Below are 23,280 nucleotides of genomic sequence, written 5' to 3'. Positions count from 1 at the left end.
TGGGATTATAGTCATGAGCCTTCATATCTGACCCTTATGTTGTTTTATATTCATAGAAAAAAGTTGTCAATATTAGAATGTATGTTTTCCGTAGCATAGAATAAATTGAAGAAAATAAGACTTCCATATGACAGATATTAGAGAGCCATTTGCATGGACTAGGGGTAAGGGGAATAGCTTAATTGGTAGCATGTTTACATAGAAAGCATAATATTATGAGTTTAAACCCTAGCAATACAAAAAGAATTCCAAAAACATCCATATGTATGTTCTCAGAAGATTCATGTTCAGAACAATACTAAAATGATCTTAAACTTTCAATCTGGCATAGTACCTAGGCTCACAGAAAGCATAAATAAGTGGTAAAGAACTGTCCAACAGAGGAATGGTCTTTAAAGACTGATAAAAAAAATGGTTGTTTCCTTTTCTTTGCATGGGGAGGCTCTATGTATATTTCAGTTCCTTGTGCTAAAAAAAACACAGCCAAACAAAACATAAGCTGAGCATGTTCTATAGGAACAGGTATTCCATCTATCACATTAACAAGAAATAGTCACTGAAATTTTATTTGGAAGTTTCAAAAGAGATGGACGCTAACCTTCAATAATAAAAACACTCAGAGACCCTGGGGAATGGTAAGAATCTGATTTTAAACTTAACATGCAAATTACAGTCAAATGTTAAACTTTCAACAACAACAGCAGAAAACAACATAAGCAATTGCAATCACTATAATTTTGCTTTTTAATGCAATTTATAACTGTATAACTTAAAAGACAAATGCATACTTACTTATCTACGTTACTGAGCATACAATATATAAAGGTATGATTTGTGACATCAATAACAGAAAGGAGTGGTAGAACCTTTTAGTAGCTTACAAATGCTACTAAAATTAACTTGGTATAGTCTAATTACAATGTCATTAGTTTAGCATGCTAAATGAAATCCCCATGGCTAATACAGAGACTACATAATAGAATATACACAAAAGAAAAAGAGGAAGGAATTACAACAATTCACTACAAAAAATTAAATGTACAGGAAATTATTAATAAACTGAGGGACACACAATAAACCAGAAAATGAAAAAGAGTCTTTCCTCATGAATAATTTCTTTAAATGTAAATGGTTTAAATATTTCATTCAAAAAGCAGAGATTGAAACTGGGAGAAAACGATGGAAGAGGTGACACTGTTCAAAAAGAAATATATTCATTACCTGACTTAGGTAACTGTAACCCCTCTTTACACCACCTTTACAACTTTAAAAAAAGCAGAGATTGGTATAATGAATTTCGAATAAAACAGAAAACTAGAGATACTCCTTATAATTATGTCCTAATACACACACCATAAATTGAAAACAGAATAATTATGAGTGTGAGTGCCTCACACCTGTAATCCTAAATACTCAGAAGGCTGAGATTTGAGGATCTCAGTTTGAAGCAAGCCTAGGCAGAAAAGTCCTTGAGACTCTTATCTCAAATTAAGCACCAAAAAAAGCAAAAAACAAAACTGGAAGTGGAGCTGTAGCTCAAGTACTAGAGCACTAGACTTGAGCATAAAAAGCTCAGGGATAGCACGCAGGCCCTCAGTTCAAGCCCCAGGATTGAAACAAAACAATAATTAAAATAAAAATGAAGATAACCATATCCACTCCTGAACAGGCAACACAAAATATTTAGAAGGTGAGGACAGTGGGAAAAGAACAACAAAGAAGAATAAGTTAAAACAAAATACACATTGTGGTCTCAGATGTAAACAGACAGAATCTTAATTACACACTTACACACACACACACACACACACACACACACACACACACACACACACACAATGGGAAAGGGGAAGAGTTGAGGAGTTGAAAGGGGATAGCTTTGGAGAGCAGAATGGGAGAAATGAAAGAACCCTTTAAAAAAATGGCCCAGGTTGAAGAAGTCTGGGAGAGAGAAGGTAGGAGTGGACACAGAACAAAGAAACACTCAGAAAACACAGTTGATAGTAAATCTACTATAGGATGCTCATTCTAATCAGACAGAGGTCCAGGCATCAATATAGCATATAAGTGCACTGAAATTTCTCTCTTCTACCTGGCATGTGGTCACACACAAACATTCAGTTGTGTGTAAGCATTCTATTCCAAGTACTGAAACTACTGTGTAAACAGTGAGACCCTGCTGGCTGTCCAGAAGTGCCTGTATCATCTACTCTATGGGAATATACAACAAGGACTGGGAACATTCTCACTGAGTGCTTGGCTAGGAGAGTGATAGAAGGCAATGGCTAAACCAAATACATGGAAAGCTCCTTGCAAAATCTAGTTCAAGTCATCATGTGGAGGTTACCTTTCGGCTGGGCAGAACTAAAGAATAGAACCCAACAGGAGTGTTCTTGGTCAGAGATGTAATGCTTTCCTATCTTAAGACTAAATAATTAAGGGATTCTGAGAGTAGAACCAGTCAGTAGGTATTTACAAATGGCCCAATTCGGTCTTCTCCACACATAACCTACCTCCTGGTTACTAGGGAACACCACAAAAGAAAACAGAAAGCCATTAGCCTGGTACTCCTCATCAACTTACTCAGAGAAAGAAAAACCTGTCAACATAGATGAAGAATTTGAGCTACAACACTCATTAATGCTACCCATGGGATACAGGGAAAATATCCATTCTTTCAGTTTTGATGTATCTTTTAAATTTCCCCCTATTTCTTTCTCCATTCCATTTGACTGCATACTTCTATATAGGGACTTTATAACCAGACCAAGTAGTTTTAAAAGCTACCTAAGTTTTTATTCTATTTTCATACAATTTCTTTATCCTTCTTTTATATTTCCCTTATATTACTTCTCCATTTAGACATAACCACCTAATATCAAACTTCTTTGGTTTCTTTAGCCTGATTTTACTTCTTTTTTTTTTCTTTTCCTTTTAGTGACCTATTCCTCAAATTGAGTTCTTCTCCCAGGGCCCAAAATAGCCTGAGATTTGTGGTCTGCCTGCCTCAGTCTCCTAAGTGCTATAGTGCACATCTTTAAAGTTCAATTTTTAGCCATGTCTTTCTCTTCCTATCTACATCCCACATATTTATTTCCTTTCTGTTCTCAGTTACATCAGTTCTTTCTCACATCATTCTTTAATGAAAGAAAACTGGACTGGACTGATCTCAAAAGACCCCTCTAGACCAGCAAATATAATAAACTTGGTCTGGATATCTTGCACACTCATTTTTGGGAAAGTTGTACAATCAGAGCTCCATATTTCCAATTAACCAGTAAAAAGCCAGGAATGGTAGAATTCCAGCCTTGATCAAAAAGGCTAAGTGATAGCACTCAGGCCCTGGAGTCAAGCCCCCAAACTAACACAAAAATAAAATAAAATAGGTCAGAGATGGAAAAGGTATTGCTCAAGGTCTCACAGTCATCAAGTGGAAAAGCTGAGACTAAAATACACTTCTGGCTTTGCAAGACAAAAGTCTCTGGGTCTCCGTGTGCCTGATAGTATACTACCAAGGCCAGATTAAATTCTGTGGTGAGTGGTCCCCCTCAATCACAGCCAGAGATGCCAGGTGGGTGGTTCCTCCTAACCATGGCCAGCCTAGACACTGCATGAGTAGTTTCCCCCAACCATGGCCCTATGCCAGGTAGTCTCTCACACTACCACAGCCTTCCTGTACTGTCGCACCCTTGGAGGTAGTGGATGGGTTACCGAGTGTGTCCACTCCCCATTGTCTCCACTGTTTCAGTTGGACCGACCCCCAGAATTCAGAACATGCAGACAGAAGACAAGTCAGACTTCTGAGTGACTCCCCAAAAAGATTTTTTTGGATAGCATGTCTGGCATTGGCAAGCTGGCTGTCAGAGAGGCAGAAAGAACACAGGGCCCTGGAACATCTCAGAGGGTTTGCCTCCCTAGCTAAGGGTTTTCCATGTCCCTGGCACCAGGCCACCAAGGAACCCAGGTGCTCTTCTTGGCACTGGGGTCTCAGTGACAGGTTTCCTGGACAAGGAACCATATGTTGTGCAGTAAAATACCTTAAATCAGATATAAAACCAGTCATGAGAAAATAGAGAAGCCATATCTTGAAAGTCCGAATTTTGAAGTCTTTATTGGGACTCAGGGGTCTGCAGATGGGCCAGTTACGAAAACCTGCAGCCCCAAACAGAGCTTACACCAAGCTTTTAAAGACAAAGTTCACGTGTTGGGTGGAGACTAAGCCTCAGCAAAACATTATACAGAAATATAGCTGGAAGAGCAGGGCTCCTGTGGGGCTAAACAACCCAAATTATCTATGTATTTCCCAAAGCAAGGCCCTCCAGACTTTACCCATTGAGCCAGGCATCTGCAATTCAAAAGATGGCTAGGCTCACCTCTGGGCCTTGGAACTGGGTGAACAGCCCCCCATCTCCTGGCTAGGCTCCAGGATGCCTGTGAAAACAACTGCCCCCAGCACCTGGATAGGCAAGGGATGGCTGTGACTCAGTTTTTACATTACAAAAGCTCTGGATAAGATGTGTTGCTTGCAATGGCCTCAAAAAACATAAAGTACCTAGGAATAACCTTAACTAAAGAAGTGAAAGACCTCTACGATGAGAAATTTAAAAACATGAAAAATGAAATTAAGGCAGAACTAAGGAAATGGAAAAACCTCCCATGCTCCTGGATTGGGAGGATTAATATAATCAAAATGGCAATATTGCCAAAGGCTATCTACAAATTCAATGCAATACCCATTAATATCCCAACACCATTTTTTTAATGAAATAGAGGAAGCAATCCAGAAATTCATATGGAACAATAAAAGACCTAGAATAGCAAAAACAATCCTAAGCAGAAAGAACGGTGCTGGAGGAATTAGAATACCCAACTTCAAGCTATATTATAAAGCTATAGTAATAAAAACAGCTTGGTATTGGCACCAGAACAGGACTGAAGACCAATGGAACAGAATTAAAGACCCAGAAATGAACCCACAGAACTACGCCTACTTAATCTTTGATAAAGGAACTAAAACAATAGTCTGGAAGAAAGATAGCCTCTTTAACAAATGGTGCTGGCAAAGCTGGTTCAACACATGCAACAAACTAAAACTAGGTCCTTATATATCACCGTGCACCAAAATCAATTCCAAATGGATCAAAGACCTAGAAATCAAAACAGACACCATGAAAACACTAAACGAAGGAGTAGGAGAAACACTTGGGCTCCTTGGCACAGGACAGAACTTCCTTAACAAAGACCCAGAAAGGCTACAAATCAAAGAAAGGTTAGACAAATGGGACTGCATCAAACTGCAGAGCTTCTGCAGGGCAAAGGATATAGCTCGCAAGATAAACAGAAAGCCCACAGATTGGGAGATCTTTACTAGCCATTCAACAGACAAAGGCCTCATATCTACAATATATGCAGAACTAAAAAAATTTCCTTCCTCCAAAACAAAACCGCAAAGAACCAATAGCCCCCTCAACAAGTGGGCTAAAGACTTACAAAGAGACTTCTCTGACAAGGAAATGAGAATGGCCAAGAAACATGAAAAAGTGCTCTACATCACTGGCCATAAAAGAAATGCAAATCAAAACAACATTGAGATTCCATCTCACCCCAGTAAGAATGTCATATATCAAGAAAACTAAGAATAACAATTGTTGGAAGGGATGTGGCCAAAAGGGAACACTACTTCATTGTTGGTGGGAATGTAAATTGGTTCAGCCACTCTGGAAAGCAGTATGGAGATTCCTCAGAAGGCTAAACATAGAACTCCCCTATGACCCAGCAGCCCCACTTTTGGGTATCTATCCAAAAGACCACAAACATAATCACACTAAAGCCACCAGCACAACAATGTTCATCGCAGTGCAATTTGTCATAGCAAGAATCTGGAACCAACCCAGATGCCCCTCAGCAGAAGAATGGATCAGGAAAATGTGGTACATATACACAATGGAATTTTATGCCTCTATCAGAAAGAATGACATTGCCCCATTTGTAAGGAAATGGAAGGACTTGGAAAAAGTTACACTAAGTGAAGTGAGCCAGACCCAAAGAAACATGGACTCTATGGTCTTCCTTATTGGGAATAATTAGCATAGGTTTAGGCAAATCACAGCAGAGGATCACAGGAGCCAAATAGCTATACCCTTACGAACACATAAGATGATGCTAAGTGAAATGAACTCCATGTTATGGAAACAATTGTTATATCACAGTTGTAACTACTTTCAACGTGCCATATGTAACTGTAGCCTCTATTATTGATGATCTTCTTGTGTCACCTTCCTGTGGTTGTACCTACACTTTCTCTGTATCTTATGTGAGTATATTGGAAACCGGGTATACTGGTATTAGAACTAGGAAATTGGAAGTGAATACCAAAATCTAGAGACACAGGGTAAAAAAAGACAAACAACTACAAAAGCAATACTTGCAAAACTGTTTGGTGTAAATGAACTGAACAACTCATAGAGGGAGGGAGAAGGAAAGGGGGAGGGGGAGGGAGGGAATGAGGGACGAGGTAACAAACAGTACAAGAAATGTATCCAATGCCTAATATATGAAACTGTAACCTCTCTGTAATTCAGTTTGATAATATATATATATATATATATATGAGCTCACAGAGAGTCCTAAAAAAAAAAAGATGTGTTGCTTGAGGAAAGAACATAAAACACTGATTAAAACAAACAAAAAATGTCTCTGGGTCTCAAATGGGAGTCCCCTTCTCCTCTAAAGAGATCGAATTTACATTATAAAGGAAACTCTTATTCTTTCTTCCACCAAGCTTTGACAGGCCCCTTTTTCTTCCATTGATATTGTCTATTCCTCACTCCCTCCTCAATACTAAAATTAGAACTCAGGGCCTTCTGCTTGCTAGATAGACATTGTATCACACCCTTTAGCACTCTTCTTTGCTTCCAGTCTGCCTTGGCCAGATTGAACTGTGTAATCCTCCTGTTTATGTTTCCCTTGTAGCTGCAACGATAAGCATGTGTCCAGCTTTCTTTTTTGTGGTTGGAAAGGGACTCTTACAAACTCTTATTTTTGTACAAGCTGGTCTCAATGAGTGATTTCCCTGATTTCAGCCTCCACGATTGCTAGGATAGCTAGGATTACAGGGGTGAGCTACCATGCCTGACAGCATACCTGATGTCTTCTCCAGTCCCAGTTTGACTTCCAATTCTCTGATAAACTTAGAGTACTCCTTCCCCCTTGCTCCTTTTGACAGAGGTTGTGAGAAACCATATTATAAAATGCTCTGTGATTGGGACTGAGGATATAGATCAGTGATAGAGTGCTTACCTAGTATGCACGAGACCCTGTTTTCAATCACAAGCACCACAGACACACACAACGTACACACATGTTTCATATTTTAATTTGCTACATCATTAGCTGCATGAAGTTGGGCTACAGACTCTAGGATCAGGGTACCTTCTAATACATCCACTGCCTTCTTCTGGGATTTTATCAGTACTGTCCTGACAGCTGCAAAGTCTAGTCTAGGGTAGAGCACGTCAGGATGCTCTTGTATGAAAGAGTTAAATTGTTTTCATAAGATCCAGTACTGAATCCTTCCAGCCTCAGAACTGTCTGCATGCACCCAGATGGTAGGATAACAGTTTAAGAACATTCAAATCCAGAGAGTGTTTCTGAGATGAGAAAAAAACCCACAAAATAATAACCAGAATTTATGGACCTTCTCTTAGATGACAGGTAATTTCCTGTACACTGCCTTTATTTAATTCTCACAGAACCCCTGTGAAACTGGAACCATTACTATCCAAGATTTCCAGATGAGGAAACCACAGCTCTAAGTCATTAATCTAATGAGCTGGTAAAGACAGAGCTGGGATTTTATATGGGGCTCCTTGTGATTCCAGAGACTGCTTTTTATTTTTGTTTTTGTTTTGTTTTGACTACCATGATTCATGGTGAGGGATAGAGGCTACTCTGGATATTCGAATAAGGCAGAGATAAAATACTGGCAGAGTCCTGTCACTAGCTCCCAGGATAGGCTATAGCTGGGGATGTACAACCACCTTCCCAGTCCTATTCTTTTATTATAATGTGTGTGTGTGTGTGTGTGTCTGTGTGTGTCTCTGTGTGTGTGTGTGTGTGTGTGTGTGTGTGTGTGTGTGTGTGTGTGTGTGTGCTAGTATTAGGGCTTGAACTCAGGACCTGGGTGCTATCCCTTCACTACAGCTCTACTTTCAGCTTTTCAATGGTTAATTAGAAGACTTTCACAGACTTCTGGCCCAGCTGGATTCCAACTTTGATCTTCAGATCTCAGCCTCCTGCATAGCTAGGATTATTGGTGTGAGATACCAGTGCCTGGCCTAAGTATTACTTCTCTACCTTTTGCCCTGACTTACTGGACTAGGGCAATGGGCTCTGTACTTCTCACTTGAGGATTCTGAGTCATGCTCCTAATAGTCATGTCCAAAATTGCCCCTAGTCAATGGTCGGAGGTAGTGGAAAATCTAGTCCAAAGAGCATACAGACAACTGCATACAGGTACAGAGCTGTCTAAACCTTAAAGAAGCATCACCACATTCAGATTATATTTTTGTTCAGTCAAAGAACAGGAAGGAGTATAGGGAAGGAAGTGTGGATACAGAAAGGAAATAACTGGCCAAGGTGGGAAATAGGAGAGGGATGATGATCATTTCTTCAGACCTCAGCTAGTAAAGGCTACACCTCCAAACCCTGCCAGAAATGGCATCCCCTGTCCTCCTCGCGCAGTCTTCAAAGGCAGACAGATGCCTATCTCTCTCTGAAGTTTCTTCCCCCTCCTTCTGAGATACTATATGCTTGGTATTAGGACAATGGTTAGAATATAAGTATTATTTGTTGCTCCAGAAGTATACCAATGAAGCCTCAGATGTGAAGGCTTCAAGACTGCAGTTCTAGCCTCAGCCTTTTTACACCTCTCCATAGCTTCTCCCCTTGGTCCTAGGCTATGCACAGATTTAGCTACCAATAAATGCTAATAGGCTAAATGGAAGTCACTCCTACAGAACTAGGTGATGAATAGAGCAGAAACCCCAATCACAGGGCCCAATACTTCCCCATCAACCTTCTCTCAGCCTTCTCTTATAGGCCAAGAGGGCTAGCAGACACCTGTTTCCTAGACCTGAAAGACAATACAAGTACAGATTCACTTCCTGCTCAGATTATATCAGAAGCCAGTACATACTGGTGGGGCGCCTCTAAGCACTAACTTCCATGTTATTCACCTAAACTTTTTATTCCCTCCATCCTGACTGGCCAGCTTTCCTTTGAAACTGTCATTCAGTCTGTCCTCACCCCATTCTACCTCATGCCCTGGACATCCTCATTCCATTTCTTAGGAATAAAAATGGGAAGAACAGGAAAAGCAAAGTGCCTTGACTTCTGGATTAGGACAGACAAAACCAGCAATGAAGGCTATTTGCTCACACAATGCTTCAAATTATCTAAATTTGACAATATTCACAACCCATTCCTGTAGTCGGTTTGCTTGCCCTATAAACAGCCTCCCAACCCCCAACCCTTCCATCACCAGGACCAAAGAAAATAATGCATGCATATGGTGGTACATGCTGGTAATCCCAGGTACAGAGAAGTATAAAGAAGAGGATCACAGTGGAAAGATGACTTGAAGGCAAAAATATGAAAACAAAGGAGAGCTGGTTGTTTGGCTCATGTGGTAAAGGACTTGCCTAGCAAATGCCAAGACCCTAACTTCATAGTCAACAAAAAGGACTTGATATACAAGCTTCTCTACCTCAGGCTTCTAAGATCTCAGTCTAATAATGTAACCTTTCTAATCCATCTATTTTTTGATAGCTCAGCTCTTGACCCCTATAAGGCCAGCATGCAAAATGATTGGTATAGAATCTCAGAGATAGCAAAATTCAGTTTGAGGGAGACAAGTAGGAAGCCTATTGAGCAACCAGAGACAGAGTAGGGTAATGGTACTCTGAATGTTGTCTCTGATGAGCTATTATGAATAATTTCCTTTTCATTCCAAGAGAGAGCTCTGACAGCTCAAGAATAAGGAGCCATTTAACAACTTCATAGTTCTTTTCCTTTGGGAGTGTCTATGTCACTGATTTTGAATACACCTTTCCTCTCCCTACTCTTTTTTGTGTGGTGGTGGTCTGGCTTTGGGTGGTTACTCGGAGATAAAAGTCTCATGGACTTTCTTGCCCAGGCTGGCTTTGAACTGTGATCCTCAAATCTGAGCCTCCCAAGTAGCTAGGATTATAGGTGTGAGCCATGGGCACATAGCCCTGCTCTTTCTTTAAGCCACAAAAGTCTCCCTTTAATGTATTGAATAAAGTATTTGAATATAGTCCTCAATAAGGTATTCTAGAGCTCAGTTACATTTTAATTCACTTTGCTCTTCTGTTAGGTTTCCTGGGACTTAGTTGTCCTGGCAAAATGGAATACGGATATGGAAAAACAGACTAATTTAGAATGATGCTTTGAAGGCTAGACTAAGTTTTGTTTTAGGGAAACTGAGTTTAGGCAAGGTCTGACAGCATATTCTCAACGATCCAAAAAGCCTAACTTGATGTGAGATGAAAAGTATGCTTTTCCTGGAAGTGCAGCAAATAGACAACCATGTTTGAGCAAAAATGCTACGGAACAGCACCCAGGCCCTGAGTTCAAGCCCCAGTACTGGTACAAAAGAAAAGTAAAGAAAAAAGAAGAAATAAAGGAAACAAGGTGCTTCATTACACTTACAATGACTTTGCATACCAGTAGCATCCAAAGTACCAATACCACAACAATTAATCCATGAATTCCATTCATAGCTCCCCCCTTGAAGCTCTTTCTACATTGTGTTTCTCTTATCACCTGGAAAAGGAGAAAGCATGTCTCTTAGCATAAAAATAGTCCCCCTCCCCCCCAGGATGCTCTACTGTTTCCCTACACTCAATATACTGAAATCTTCAGATAAACTATGTTTTTTTCAAGGCAGGAAGGAAAATTTGAGACAAACACAGGTGGCACACACCTGTAATCTTAAGTTACTCAGGAGGCTGAGATCTCAGGATCACTACTCAAAGCCAGTCTGAACAAGAAAGGCCAGGTGTCCCTTATCTCCCATTAACTACCAAAAAAAATAGAACTGGAGGAGTGTCTCAAGTGGTAGGCTCTGAGTTCAAGCCTCATGCTTATTTTCAACTTCAATTCGTACAAGTGTTCATTTCCTGAGCAACTGATGCTTAAAGACTCTTAGAGGGATAGAAAAAACATACACACCACCATCACCACCACCTAAGTAGAGAGTAATAATTAGTTTGTATGTGCAAAAGAGAATGAATAATGAATGAGGGAGAAATGCAGGGGAGGGGAGCAAGAGAGAATAGGAGGAGGGCCAAAAGTTTCAGAGAAGCATTCATTTCCTCTAATGTATGTTCATTTTGAAGGAGGGAATGCTGGGAAAGCTCTGTGGACAGGGTGTTATTTAATCTGAACTTTAATGAATGAACAAATGACTAATGGATACAGGGAAGAATATTTTCAGTAGAAAGTCCAAGAAAAAGCTAGAGGAGGAAAACTGTGGTATGCATACGAAGGATAGTAAGTTCTAAATTTGGCTGGTGCATGGGAGGTTTAAACTAGAGTAGGAATACAAAAACTGATGTGAGTTAGAGTTAGGCTCATGGCTAGTTAGTCTGAACTATATTCTGTAAGAAATGCAGAGCTACTGAAGGCCTTTGAGCAAAGGAGTGACACCATCTAAGGCTCTTTCTGTTGTTGTTTTGTTTTGTGCCTGTACCAATGCTTGAACTCAGGACCTCATATCAATCAGCTTGCGTGTTCATAGCTGATGCTTTATCACTTGAGCCACACCTCCAGTTTGGCATTTTCTGATTAACTGGAGATGGAATCTCAAGAACTTTCCTGCCCTGACTGACTTCAAACCATAATCCTCAGGTGTCAGCTTCCTGAATACCTAGGATTACCAGTGTAAGCCACCTGAACGTGGCCATCAGATTTGCTTTTAAGTGATTAGTCATTACTTAGGTGAGAAATAATGACAGCCTGAAGTAGAAGATGGGAGGGAATAGAACGGGGAATTTTAAGAGATTTCAATAAGTAATCATAATATTATGCAAAAAATGTGCATAAGACCTATAATGTCACCACTGTGCAGATACTTTACAAAACAAAGACTTCATACAGATCCATAGAAAAACACAAACAAGACACAAAGATTATGCAGACAACTGACAGAAAAAGAAATACAAATTACCAATAAGCACATTTTCATGTTTGATCTCCATAATAATGACATACATATGATTAAAACTGATATACTTCACTCATAATATTTTTACAAATTAAAATATGGCTTATTTAATGTATAATATGTAGATATGTGACAAAATAAAGTTAAATGTTGATGGTATAATCTAGGTAGTAGGTATATAGGTGTACACTATATAATTCTTAAAGTTAAATGTTGATGGTATAATCTAGGTAGTAGGTATATAGGTGTACACTATATAATTCTTTGAAGTTCTCTATGTCAAAAATGCCAACAATATTTGGCACCAGTATTGCCAGTAATCCTAGCTATTCAGGAGGCTGAGATCTGAGGATTGTGTTTTGAAGCCAGCCCTGGTCAGAAAAGTCCTTGTGAGACTCTTACCTCCAGTTAACTACTCAAAAACCAGAAGTGGCACTGTGGTTCAAAGCAGTAGAGTGCTAGCCTTGAGCAAAAAGAGCTCAGGGACAGCACCTAGGCCCTGTGAGTTCAGACCCCATGACTGACAAAAAATATAGAGAGAAGGTTGCTAGGTGCCTGTGGCTTATGTGTGCCATCCCAGCTACTCGGGGGACTAAGAGCTGAGGATTCAGGTTCAAAGCCAGTCTGGGCAGCAAAATTTGTGAGACTCCTATCCCCAACTAACTACCAAAAGGCTATGTAAGTGGAGCTGTGGATCAAGTGATAGGAAACCAGCCTTAAGCAAAAAAACTAAGGGAGAGTACAAAACCTTGAGACCAAGCTCCAGTCCAGGCATATAAAAAGGAAATTGGGAAGAAGAATGAATTTTAATGTAACCTATATGACACACGATCTTACCTTACAGAAATAGAAGGTCACATGCTCATAGATAATAGCCAAGGTGTTACCCTGAAGCCTCAAATGTTTGCCAGAAGAACTTGGAACTGTCCATTAAGGACAGTTTAAACATATTATGGTATATTTTTATTGTGATATATCAGGAAGCTGTCTTAAAACACAAAGTATTGTAATATATTGTTATGAAGAGCTTTCCAAAACACATTGTGAAAATTTAAAAAATCCAAATTGTAGAATCAAATATAAAGTGTATTTTACTTCTAAAACAAAACTCTTAAGTACATAAATATGTAGATATGTTTATACATATAAAGAGAAAAATATACAGGAAACTGAACTGTGGTTATCCCCAGGGAAATAAAGTTGAAATGGGTATAAGAATAAGAAATATTCTGTGTACTTTTGTATCACTCAGATCATTTGCCACACAATGGCATATTGTTTCTTTTCCCAAATATTTTGTATCTATTTGTTACTCACTCATTTATCTATCCTTCATTTATTAATTTATCTCCTCACCAATCCATCTATCTCATTTTTATGCATTCCAAAGTTAGTGATGTTTTTTCTCTTTAAGAGAAAAAATGCATTACCAACTATTGACTATAAAATCTTAGCAGCTAAATAAGTGGGGGGGGCAGTAATGTATGTTCACTTTCAATGAAGAAAAGAAGAAAATGGCTTTGAATTCACTTGCTAGACAAAGGAGAAAGAGTACGGGAGCTTCTATCTACAAGTACACAGAGAAGAAAAAGTCTAATGTGTCAGGTGTTCTAGGAAGAGCAGTGGTCACAAAATCTGGAGGGAAGTATTGGTGGAGGAGGGAAAAGGAGAGAAGGAAAGGTGTTGGACAAAGGAAATAGCCAAAGAATTCATCACATCAACGTTCTTATAGACCTTCCCCTACTACAGACAAGGGCCCTAGGAAATCACTTTCCAAAGACAACACTATCTAGCAACACAGACTATTGTTCCAAAATCCACAAAATGGGAAGTTCTGGTATCTTCCCTCCCCACCCACTTTCAGTCTCATAGTATAAAGGGTGTGTGTGTGTATGTGTGTGTGTGTGTGAAAGAGAGAGAGAGAGAGAGAGAGAGAGAGAGAGAGAGAGAGAGAGTGTGTGTACTGAGGTTTGAACTCAGAGCCTAGGTGCTATTGCTGTCTCTTAACTTTTCCACTCAGGAATGGTGCTCTACCACTTGAACCACAGCTCTACTTCAGGTTTTTTCTAGTTTATTGGATATAGTCTCTCAGACTTTCCTGCTCCAGCTGGTTTTGATCCAAGCTCTTAAGTTTTCAACCTCCTGAGTAGCTAGGATTATAGTAGTAAGCTACAGGTGCCCAACCTAGATCCACTCTTCACACCCCTGGTAGTCTCAAATTCTTTCTAAATGGGGTTGATCTTTAAGCCAAGTCACAAGATCCAAAAGGAGGATTTATCTTTCTTTACCTTTCCTGAATCTCCATCTATACACTCTGGCCCATCAGTCTCAGTCTGGCAATGAGGATGACAATCCACTGGCCAAGTAGGACAGCCACCCTGGTTCCCAGAAAAAAGGCCTGACCCAAGTAAAATTATCTGGCAGCTATCTCAAGGATGACCACTACAACCTATCATGTTTCTTCATACTCATAACTAGGGGCAGTCTACCATCAGCAGGCCATTTGTTCAAGTTCCCCAAGAGCAAGGGACTGCTATTCCATGGATGCTTGAACAGAATGGAAATTAGGTAAAGCATAGTTCATACAGGAAGCTCTACCTATAGTCATGACCACATGTTCACAGGCACTTCCCAGTTCACAAACCAGACTGGCTGCTGTTGTCTTTCAATGAACAAGACCAGAATAGACGAACATGATGTTCAAGGGCTCCCTTTGCAACCTCAAAACTATTTCCCCTCTTTTATTCAGCAGTCATACTAGCCATTCTCTGTCCTCTGCATATCTAATACCTCTTGGTCTCCATGAAGACATATATATTATGCACTTGCCCAGGAAAGTTCTACCCCATGCTATGCTGTCTAGCAATATGGACACACCACCTGTAACTCTCCAGGGCCCACTACAAGTGTCTCCTGAGGGATCACTCAAACCAGAAATATTCATCTAATACTGGGAGGTCTTAAAGCTGAAAATCTCAGAAAGTGGGCTGAATAGCCCAAGGTGGCATGTAAGATTAGAAACGATAGCTCCCACGATTCTAGCCTAGCATATTTTAACCTATTGAACATCTGTGGGACTTTGTCTTTCTGCTTCATAATATGGTCATTACATCCACTTTCTCCACAATAGACTTAAAATCCTCTAAGGGTAAATGCCTATTTTCTCTCTGTGTCCTCCTAAGTGCTCAGCACAATACACCATACCAGCCAAGTTACCTTGGCAGTGACTAGAAAGCAATGTAGCTACCATAGCAAAATATAGGCAACATAAAGGGCCCTTTAATTTTTACCCTCTGGGACCTAAGCTATTCAAAACCATTCTAGCCATTTAAAGCCTTTCTAAATTGGCTGGACATTAGAATCACATTGTAGCCAATGAAAGAAAGTACCAAGACTTCTGTTCTCGTGCACTGGCACTTTTTAAAGACATTATGGAGCTCTGATTGTGCAACTTTTCCAAATATGAGTGTGCAAGACACCCAGGTCTAGTTTGTTATATTTGCTGACTCAGAGGGAGCTTTTGAGATAGTTCAATACAGTCCAGCTCTCTGCCATTACATAAAGAGAAATTGAGGCTCAGAGGAATGCAAAAGCTTCCCTAAGGCCACAAAACTAGTAGATTATAGAATTCTTAATCCTGTTTGTGAGTCTTATTTAGTTAGTTCGGCTACTAAGGCTGGAACTCAGGGCCTGGGTGCTGTTCCTTAGCTTTTTTGCTTATGGCTGACACTCTACCACTTGAGCCACAATTCCATTTGAGTTTTGAGTGGTTAACTGGACATAAGTGTCTCAAGGGCTTTCCTGCCCAGTCTGTCATCAAGCCGGGAAACTCAGATCTCTCTCTCTCCAGAATAGCTAGGACTACAGGCTTGAGCCACTGGCACCCAGCAGCAAGTCTCTTTTTATTACACTAAACCAAAAAGTGATTGTCACCAAATTCATCTGAATCTCATATAAGGAATAGCTTCAGTCTAGAAGAGTAATGTCTCCTTTCTCAAGATATGGGGGCTTATTTTTCTGTCCAAACATCCTATCCTTGACTATCAGGTACAGGTATGCGTGCACACGCACACACGCACACGCACATACACACACACACACACACACACGACCTCTTCATGTCAAGGGAAGCTGCCCACACTGAACAAACCTGGACTTTCAAAAGGTCACATATCGCTCTAAGTATCCATGTGAACAATTATCTTGGGGTTATATGTGCATTTCTAGCCAACCTAGCAGCAGGCTGTACCCAGAGAAGTCCTTTGATAACTTGGCAAAGTATAACCATTTCTTGCCCAGTCTGTACCTTAGGTGTTACCATCTCTTGCCAAGTTTTAGCTTTCAACACCATAAACAGGGATTACAGTGAGGTGTCTAGACTAAAGATCTCCAGTGTGTCAGGTTCTTTCTGTCTTATGAAAAAGGATCCACAAACCTTAATACAGGATTATGAATGCTTAGTGTTTGAAAAAGTCTAGTAGTCACATATTACATATCTTCACATGAGGTCTGAATATCTCCCAAAATATTACCAGTCAGGTGGTTTTCTTAACCTCCTTTTTTGTCTAAAAGCCTCTAGTGACCCACACATGACTTCCCTGCCATTTCATTTTATCATTGAACAGATGGAACCAATGGTACTCATACAGTGGGATAGAATTCTTTTAGAAAGGGCTTTCTCATAGTAAGTTTAAGTCTGATTCCATTTGGCATCCACCTTGTTGAATTCTGACCCAGTCTGATTCTCCTTTCTGGGACAAAACAAAACAAACAGAATCCTACTCTCTGATGACTACTTTGCAGATATTTAGGCAGGGTTCCTCCACCCCCTTCCCTTCTCTCAGCCTAATAAACTGCAGGCTTTCTACAAGCCAGGTTTCGTTGGCCCTACTTTCCACAAAATCATGACTTTTTCACTGGAAGCTACCACTTGGTCACTCTCTGGGGAATTAAGACAACAAATATGGACATATTCTGTGGGCCGAAATCTTGTCGTGCGTGCTGAGCTCAGCACCTTGACATGATTGTTGAAGTGTTCAATACATGAGGTCTGAGTCCTCAAAGGAACCAAAGCTTTCTACTGCAAATAATAGCTTTCTTTCTCTGGCCCTCAGCTGTGCTACCTCCTTCCTCTTCTTTTCTTCCTTTCCCAGTTTCATTACCACAGGAGAACTCGTCCAGAATGGTTAAAGTTTCCTAAACTAGGTAAAGTTCCTAAATTCATAAACTGGCTTGGCAAACAACACAACTTGGCTGTTAGATCATGAGTCTTGACAGGTTGGCACCCTGCGCGGCTCACCACGCTACCCTGGCATGTCCCAGCAATCCCTGGGAAGGTCCCAGTCTTTCTGCCACAGTCTAGGAGATGGTGGCAAAATTGGGTGGTTTCCCCCAGTGGCACAATTACTAGATCGGTGGGGAACAGGTAGCAGGAGTTACCTTGCTGGCTTCCAGGACCAAATACCAATGCTTCATCGGCTGGACTGCGAGTGCGTGGGTCCGCACCGCACCTCTGCTGAGCTCGTGGGACTGCACTGTGTCACGCGGCCAAGAGAGTCGTGGGCCGTGAGCCAACCCGCAGTTCCTTGTCCTGTGTAGCGCAGAGGTGCACAGACCCACAGAATACTGGCTAGATAGCTGGCTGGTGCGGCGTCAGCTTCATTGGGAGTGTCATTGCAGCGAAGCGCCGCACTCCACGGCCACAGCAGCCCTACTTAGCAGGAGAGTCGCTGCCGCCAGGGCCTGGAGGCGTCTGTGGTCCCCGTTCCTGTGGCGCCTTGAGGCGGGGTCCGCGGGGGGGGGGGGTCCTGTCGCCTCCTACGTAGATTATGGGCGCGCCTGGAAGCGCGGGCGGAGGTGCACCCGGCGCCAACTAGGGACAGAAGAGGCCTTCGTCTCACTGAGCCGCTTCTGGTCGCTGCTCCTCGCCAGGGACTGGCCGTCGGGGCGGCTGGCTCTATGGGTCACAATTGGCGGAAGATAGAACCACCGAGGCGAACGAAAGGGGGAGGGGCCCCAACTCTGAAGTTCGGGTCGGAACTCAGGCGGGCCAAAAGGAGATTGGCTGGAAGCCAACGGACATTCCCTCCAGCGATCGATACCCCGGAGGCGACCTCTCTGTTCCAAAGGAGGTGGAAATCAGGAGCCTGAGGCAAGAGAGCCCCACCCGGAGCGCCCAAGGAAGCCCAAGACTGGTGATCTTTCCGCATGCTAAAGGCTGCCCCCAGCTGCTTACTCGGGTCGCACAGCCCAGCTTGGTTGCTCAAGCTCTGACTTGTAACTCAAACATTTCACCAGCCTCATTGCTTTGAGCTCCTGAGAGCCGAAAGCTGGGTTGGCGAGGAAAAGGGGTCCGCCCCTTTGCAGGCTAAACTGAGAAGCTACGCTACCTGCACCCGGCAGCCAAGCGCCCCCGATAAGGACACACAGCCTAGTCCAGGAGGGGGCAGGAGTTAGGAGGGCGTGACCCATTGCCAACAATCCTTTTCCTGGATCCATTCAATCCACTCCTCTTAGTTTCCTGGTGATTGCGACACCCCGCCCCCCTCCAAGGGGTGGAGGAAGGTAGATCCTTGCTTGTTAATCGCTGGATGCATTTTTGTGTCACCTTTCTTACTTCGACAGTCATATCATTATAATCCACAAGCCTAAGCAAGACCAGCTGGGATTCAGCGGGCTCAGGAACTTGACTGTTGTTTTCCCTGCCCCCTAGCCAGGTATGTTCTATTAGGACTAAGAAGGTCTATCAGCTGACTTGGGAGGTGAGCCCTGCACCCTGTAAGGTTTGCCAGAAAAGAAACCCACCACATGATTCAGGCAGAAAGGAGTTTATTGATGGAGAGCAAACTGCCAGCCCACACAAGATGGAGGCGTGGGGAGATAGAGGGGAAGGAAGAAGAGAAAAGAACACTAAAGAGTAAGAGAGAAAAGGAAAGAGAGCAGGGACTGTTTTGAGCCGGATTATATTGGAAAAGGTGGGAGACATGGCCAGGTGGATTGGATCAGACCTCAGAGAAAGAGGAGGTAACTGCCTCCAGGTGTGCCATTTACCTAGGTAACTTAGGTACTGGGCACAGACTTAAACAGGTGGGGGGCATCTGCATGGAGCCCTCCTGGGTGTAGACCTTACACACCCTAAAGAGTAAGCACTGACTTCAGAATTTTCCAAGGCGGTTTAATGAACTTATCCCTATTTTTAAATAGGAGATTAGGCCAATCATCTTTGGAATTATGCTGATAAACCTGAATTTCATGTAGGGAGGGCATACTACTCACATCACTCCAAAAAATATCACTGTGCACTCACTCCCATGATAAGTCTTCCTCAAAATTTTACTTGGAGACAGTAATGCAGCCATTCATGACATATGCATTGTCCTGAACAAGTTTATCCTGTAAATTTGCCAAGGAGATGCCAGCTAGGACCTGGCTTGACTTGTAGGATAGCCCAGTCAGCTTCATAGGGAAGCCAGACCTGGGGATTCCCGCATACTTCATTCTACCTTCCTCTTTCCCATCCTTCACTACCTCCATCTCCTACTCTTCCTGTCGGGATATGTAACATTTAATGAGAGACTTTTAAAAGAACCTAGCCACCTTAAAACTGTGAGGAGAACTTTGAATACATCATTTCACCAGTCTTGGAGTCTCAGTACTCCTTAGATGCAAAATGGCCATAATAAGAAGATCTTGTTGGGCACAGGTGGTTCATGCCTATAATCCAAGCTACTTAGGGTGCTAAGATTTGAGGATCAAAATTCTAGCAGACAGTTGGCGAGATTCTCATCTCTCATCTCCAATTAACCACCACAAAAAAAAAAAAAATACAAAAACCCAGGCTAAGTGGAGCTGTCACACAAAGTGGCAGAACACTTAGCCTTGAGTGAAAAAATGTACGGACATGTTCAGAGTTCAAGCCAGCATAAAACAAACAACAACAAAAATAAAACCCTTCAGTACTTTATTTCTCAAAGTATTCACTAGGGTGATCTGTGCCTGGACCCTACTAAGGAAACTGTAAATACTTGTTTCTCTTCCCCTCCCAAAATACAAGAAAGAAAGATACTCTATTATCATATATATCCCAGCATGCCTGCTGGTGGCAAAGCCAGTCTGGCTAACAAGACCCTGAAGATCCTGGCCTCAGGATTTACAAATAGGCTTCTTCATTCTTTCCAAGAGACCTGGATTAGTGAGCTTACATATATGATTTTCCTCTTGCATGCTATATATTGTGGCAGGTACAATATCAAAATATAGAAAAATGCATTTTGTAATTCTTCATTGCAATAATGTCTCTGCTGAGTAACAGCGTCTACAATAAGGAAGGAGACAAAGATTGTTGCAGTGGGATTAACACCTTTCTGAGAGCTGGGTGTTGGTGGCTCATACCTCTAATCCTAGCTACTCAGGAAGCTGAGATCTGAAGATCATGGTTGAAAGCCAGCCCCTGTAGGTAATTCAGTGAGACTCTTATCTCATATCTTTTTTTTTTGGACAGTCCTGGGCCTTGGACTCAGGGCCCTGAACACTGCCCCTGGCTTCTTCCCGCTCAAGGCTAGCACTCTGCCACCTGAGCCACAGCGCCACTTCTGACCATTTTCCATATATGTGGTGCTGGGGAATCGAACCGAGAGCTTCATGTGTAGGAGGCAAGCACTCTTGCCACTAGGCCATATTTCCAGCCCTCTTATCTCATATCTTATTCCACACAAATCTGGAAATGGAGGTATGGCTCAAGTTGTAGAGCCTTTAGCAAAAATAAAACAAAAACAAAACAAAACCCCACACCTTTCTGAGAGAGATATTTGTAGTCTCTGCCTATATGGAAAAGTAATTCCTGAAGCCTTGAAGACCCCTGCCCTCCTTCCAGCAGGCACTCAGCATGATTACTCTTGTGTTCCAAGCTTTCCTAAAATAAAAAAGACAGCTATTCAAAAAGTAAATAAACTGCTAGGCACCAGTGGCTCACACCTCTAATCCTAGCTACTTAGGTGGCTGAGATCTAAGGGTCTCAGTTCAAAGCAAAGCCTTGGGCAAAAAAGCTCAGAGACAGCACCCAGGCCCTGAGTTCAAGCCCCACGACCAACAAAAAAAGTAAATAAATATTCACAAAACAACCTGTCTTGGTCCCATGGTGATGAAAAAAGCCCAGACCTACTCACACAAACTGGAAGTGGACCTGTGGCTTAAAGTAGTAGAGCACTACCCTTGAGCTGGAGAGTTCAAGGACAGCACCCAGGCCCAGAGGTCAAGCTACATGACCAGAAAAAATACATAAAAAAGACTCCCCAAATATATATGCACATTCTAATCCCCAGGACTTGAGAGTGAATTTCCTTACTTGTCAAATGACTCTGTAGGTGTAATTAAATTTAAATAATTTTAGGTAAGGAAATTATCCTGAAATATTCAGGTAGGCCCTAAATGCAATAACATGTTTCCTTCCTTCTAAGACAAAATCAAAGGGGGATTTTACCAACACAATGGAAAAGGTGAAGGAAATGTGAAGATGAGAGAGTTGGGACTGAAGGGGCTACCAACTAAGGAATGACAATTGTCACCAGAAGTTGGAAGAAGAAAGAAGTGAATTCTCCCCTAGAGATTCCACAGGAACTATCCTTCCAGTACTTTGATTTTAGGCACAAACAAATAGTTTTAGATTTCTGACATTCAGAACTATAAAGGAATAAATGTGTAGTGTTATAAGTCATTAATTTTGCGATGATTTGTTATAGCAAAGTGTATACTTCTATTTCATCTAGTTTGTTCTCTGTGTCTTCAATTCCCTATCACATGACCAGAAAATGGCCATTATTAAGGCGACGCTCAATAAATGTCTACCAACTGAACAACAAATTAACTGAATAGAGGAGTTATTGACACTATTAATCAGCAAAGTGGTCATAGGGATGATGAGAGGAGTGAGTGCTTAATTGTAACCCATACCTATTGTTGATAGACCTTCATAGCGTTCTTTGTTAGCATTTCTCCAATACAAAGAAAAAAATCATTGCACAATTTCTAAACCTTGAAAAGAATGTCAGTTTGCATGGAATGCCAAACAAAGAACTTAGAGGCTTAGGTTTTAAATCCCAGCTTAGTGGCTGTTATTTTGCATAGGTAATACTTGAACTGAGAGCTTCAATTTCTCTATGAAGAATTCTGGAGACCATGAAAATATCTTTCTATCATTGTTCTCCTACAGATCTTATAAGTATGCCCTATCTTTTGCCACTGTCCCCATTTCTTTTACTTTTACACTATTAGAGGTAGACTGGATGAGTAATGGTGAAGGTATTAGCAGGTACAAAAAAGAAACTAAAGTGTTCTATGAAAGGAGAGAAGGTTAGCCCTCCCCTTGACAAGGATGGAAGAGGCCATTGGGCCTGACAATATCCACACGGATAAGGCATTGCCACCTACATTGTGACATTTAACCATTGTTTTATTGTTGTTGATATTTTCAAAGTACCATGTGAAATTATGCCTTTTTATCTTTATTCCCCATGGTTCTACCCCGGATGTCACTGTATCTGATCCTGGTACCCTGGGTATTGTATGTGCGTTTATCAGAAAGAGGGAACGGAAGGGGAATATCAAAATGCAGAAACATAGTGCAAAAGATGAACCAATGCAACATAAATGCTTACAGGAGAATATTCTGAAAATCAACTGTACAACTCAGGTGTGGTGGGGGGTGGAGAGGGAGTTGTGGTGGGGGGAAGGTTGGAGAAAAATGAAGGAGAAGGTTACCAGTTTGATAAGAAATGTACTCACTGCCTTATGTATTAAACTGTAACCCTTCTGTACATTACTTTGACAATAAATAAATAAATAAATTTTAAGAAGAAATTAAAGTAACAAGGAAACTGGGAATAAACCATCAGAATGCAGACATGTGTATTTCTACTCTGACCTTGACTATTTCAACCTCGCCTTATATAGTATACCTTACATAACAGAAATCCTAAAAGAAAAATGCCAACATTATATTTCCTAAATCACAACCTCATACTTATATTTGTACTAAG

At 41.4% G+C, this 23,280-nt stretch overlaps 1 protein-coding gene and 1 non-coding gene across 2 annotated transcripts in view; one reads left to right on the top strand and one right to left on the bottom strand.

Moving 5' to 3' along the window:
* Arhgef9 (Cdc42 guanine nucleotide exchange factor 9) overlaps positions 1–18,193 on the bottom strand; it is a 277,926-nt gene extending 259,733 nt beyond the window's left edge. The window contains exon 1 of the mRNA XM_048335783.1: positions 17,687–18,193. The gene's annotated coding sequence lies outside the window, so the exon portion shown is untranslated. The remainder of the gene's footprint in view (positions 1–17,686) is intronic.
* Positions 18,194–22,572: 4,379 nt separating this feature from the next.
* LOC125344434 lies at positions 22,573–22,698 on the top strand. The gene has a single exon (XR_007209548.1). It is a non-coding gene; the product is annotated as a U6atac minor spliceosomal RNA (small nuclear RNA).
* The last annotated feature ends 582 nt before the right edge of the window (positions 22,699–23,280 follow it).

Source organism: Perognathus longimembris, chromosome 28 (genome assembly GCF_023159225.1).
Source record: "Perognathus longimembris pacificus isolate PPM17 chromosome 28, ASM2315922v1, whole genome shotgun sequence".
Taxonomy (NCBI): domain Eukaryota; kingdom Metazoa; phylum Chordata; class Mammalia; order Rodentia; family Heteromyidae; genus Perognathus; species Perognathus longimembris.
Note: the sequence above shows the minus strand (reverse complement) of the source record. Positions and strands in the feature narration are given on the sequence as shown.